General features: G+C 47.0%; 8 non-coding genes across 8 annotated transcripts; all 8 read left to right on the forward strand.

Annotated features, from left to right (window-relative positions):
• The first annotated feature begins 1,014 nt into the window (after positions 1 to 1,014).
• On the forward strand, positions 1,015 to 1,087 carry Pmar_PMAR026807. Its single transcript has one exon. It is a non-coding gene; the product is annotated as a tRNA-Thr (tRNA).
• Positions 1,088 to 1,233: 146 nt separating this feature from the next.
• Pmar_PMAR026808 lies at positions 1,234 to 1,306 on the forward strand. Its single transcript has one exon. It is a non-coding gene; the product is annotated as a tRNA-Thr (tRNA).
• Positions 1,307 to 1,452: 146 nt separating this feature from the next.
• Positions 1,453 to 1,525, forward strand: Pmar_PMAR026809. Its single transcript has one exon. It is a non-coding gene; the product is annotated as a tRNA-Thr (tRNA).
• A 146-nt stretch (positions 1,526 to 1,671) lies between these two features.
• Pmar_PMAR026810 lies at positions 1,672 to 1,744 on the forward strand. The gene has a single exon. It is a non-coding gene; the product is annotated as a tRNA-Thr (tRNA).
• A 146-nt stretch (positions 1,745 to 1,890) lies between these two features.
• Pmar_PMAR026811 lies at positions 1,891 to 1,963 on the forward strand. Its single transcript has one exon. It is a non-coding gene; the product is annotated as a tRNA-Thr (tRNA).
• A 146-nt stretch (positions 1,964 to 2,109) lies between these two features.
• Positions 2,110 to 2,182, forward strand: Pmar_PMAR026812. Its single transcript has one exon. It is a non-coding gene; the product is annotated as a tRNA-Thr (tRNA).
• Positions 2,183 to 2,328: 146 nt separating this feature from the next.
• Pmar_PMAR026813 lies at positions 2,329 to 2,401 on the forward strand. The gene has a single exon. It is a non-coding gene; the product is annotated as a tRNA-Thr (tRNA).
• Positions 2,402 to 2,547: 146 nt separating this feature from the next.
• Pmar_PMAR026814 lies at positions 2,548 to 2,620 on the forward strand. The gene has a single exon. It is a non-coding gene; the product is annotated as a tRNA-Thr (tRNA).
• The last annotated feature ends 194 nt before the right edge of the window (positions 2,621 to 2,814 follow it).

Genomic DNA, 2,814 nt, shown 5'->3' on the forward strand with positions numbered 1-2,814 from the left:
ACGACGCCGTGACAAGAGCTATCGAGTAGTCTGAGATCACTACTTCCACATAACAGTTTCCTTCGCATGATCCCGAGATTGAGTTGCGAGTGTGGAATTGGAACAGGGGGATGTGTGTCGGGACCGCATTTGTGTCAAACCACGTTCACACCATGCGTTCCTCGACCACATAGAACCTCGGCGCATTCGTAGACTACGGAATCCCAGATTGCCAGTCAACAGGTCAGACAGCTAGAATACCAGTCTGACAACTAGCAACTAGTATGTAGTCGCACAGATGATTGACTGGCAATCCTAGCTACGACGGGAATCCTAGCATTCGGCGAATGACGCCCAGGTTCTCCAATCCCACACTCTCGAGTCAGAGGGGTTTTCATTGAAAGCTTAACGCAGTGTCGCGTCAGTGAAATCACGGCTGTAACGAGAGAGTGTGCCACAACTCTACGCACTGTGAATATCACACAACTTACAAACACGAAACGCTCGCGTACGTGCGTGCGCACGGACGCAAAAGGATACGTGTATGTCTACGTCACCAGATTCCAGGCTATTTGCCTGTGGCAACCATCCACCTTGTTATGTGGAGCAGCAATGCACCACTGACCTGGTGAGCTTTATCCACACCCACCCGACCCGGGGGATGTGTGTCGGGACCGCATTTGTGTCAAACCACGTTCACACCATGCGTTCCTCGACCACATAGAACCTCGGCGCATTCGTAGACTACGGAATCCCAGATTGCCAGTCAACAGGTCAGACAGCTAGAATACCAGTCTGACAACTAGCAACTAGTATGTAGTCGCACAGATGATTGACTGGCAATCCTAGCTACGACGGGAATCCTAGCATTCGGCGAATGACGCCCAGGTTCTCCAATCCCACACTCTCGAGTCAGAGGGGTTTTCATAATTTTTCACTGAAATTTAGTACCAAATTGTTGCACCACTTGAATTGTGGTATGCGTTTCATTGTGAAATTCTATGGCATGGTTAGACTCCACACTCGAGGGAACGTGCCTTCTTAGCTTAGTTGGTAGAGCACTCACTTAGTAAGCGGGAGGTCGTCGATTCAACTCCGGCAGAAGGCTTGCTCTGAGTTCGTTTGTCGGAAACCGACTGCATTTCGTAATTTTTCACTGAAATTTAGTATCAAATTGTTGCACCACTTGAATTGTGGTATGCGTTTCATTGTGAAATTTCAAGACATGGTTAGACTTTACACTTGCGAGACCGTGCCTTCTTAGCTTAGTTGGTAGAGCACCCGCTTAGTAAGCGGGAGGTCGTCGGTTCAGCTCCGGCAGAAGGCTTGCTTTGAGCTCGTTTGTCGGAAACCGACTGCATTTCGTAATTTTTCACTGAAATTTAGTACCAAATTGTTGCACCACTCGAATTGTGGTCTGCGTTTCATTGTGAAATTCTATGGCATGGTTAGACTCCACACTCGAGGGAACGTTCCTTTTTAGCTTAGTTGGTAGAGCACCCGCTTAGTAAGCGGGAGATCGTCGGTTCAACTCCGGCAGAATGCTAGCTCTGAGTCCGTTTGTCGGAAACCGACTGCATTTCGTAATTTTTCACTGAAATTTAGTATCAAATTGTTGCACCACTTGAATTGTGGTATGCGTTTCATTGTGAAATTTCAAGACATGGTTAGACTTTACACTTGCGAGACCGTGCCTTCTTAGTTTAGTTGGTAGAGCACCCGCTTAGTAAGCGGGAGGTCGTCGGTTCAACTCCGGCAGAAGGCTAGCTCTGAGTCCGTTTGTCGGAAACCGACTGCATTTCGTAAGTTTTCACTGAAATTTAGTATCAAATTGTTGCACCACTTGAATTGTGGTATGCGTTTCATTGTGAAATTTCAAGACATGTTTAGACTTTACACTTGCGAGACCGTGCCTTCTTAGCTTAGTTGGTAGAGCACCCGCTTAGTAAGCGCGAGGTCGTCGGTTCAACTCCGACAGAAAGCTTGCTCTGAGTCGGTTTGTCGGGAACCGACTGCATTCCGTAATTTTTCACTGAAATTTAGTACCAAATTGTTGCACAACTTGAATTGTGGTATGCGTTTCATTGTGAAATTCTATGGCATGGTTAGACTCCACACTCGAGGGAACGAGCCTTCTTAGCTTAGTTGGTAGAGCGCCCGCTGAGTAAGCGGGAGGTCGTCGGTTCAACTCCGGCAGAAGGCTAGCTCTGAGTCCGTTTGTCGGAAACCGACTGCATTTCGTAATTTTTCACTGAAATTTAGTACCAAATTGCTGCACCACTTGAATTGTGGTATGCGTTTCATTGTGGAATTCTATGGCATGGTTAGACTCCACACTCGAGGGAACGTGCTTTCTTAGCTTAGTTGGTAGAGCACCCGCTTAGTAAGCGGGAGGTTGTCGGTTCAACTCCGGCAGAAGGCTAGCTCTGAGTCCGTTTGTCGAAAACCGACTGAATTTCGTAATTTTTCACTGAAATTTAGTACCAAATTGTTGCACCACTTGAATTGTGGTATGCGTTTCATTGTGAAATTTCAAGACATGGTTAGACTTTACACTTGCGAGACCGTGCCTTCTTAGCTTAGTTGGTAGAGCACCCGCTTAGTAAGCGGGAGGTCGTCAGTTCAACTCCGACAGAAAGCTTGCTCTGAGTCGGTTTGTCGGGAACCGACTGCATTTCGTAATTTTTCACTGAAATTTAGTATCAAATTGTTGCACCACTTGAATTGTGGTATGCGTTTCATTGAGAAATTTCACGACATGGTTAGACTCCACACTCGAGGGAACGTGCCTTCTTAGCTTAGTTGGTAGAGCACCCGCTTAGTAAGCGGGAGCTC

This window comes from Perkinsus marinus, assembly GCF_000006405.1.
Source record: "Perkinsus marinus ATCC 50983 genomic scaffold scf_1104296952216, whole genome shotgun sequence".
NCBI classification, from domain to species: Eukaryota; Perkinsozoa; order Perkinsida; family Perkinsidae; genus Perkinsus; species Perkinsus marinus.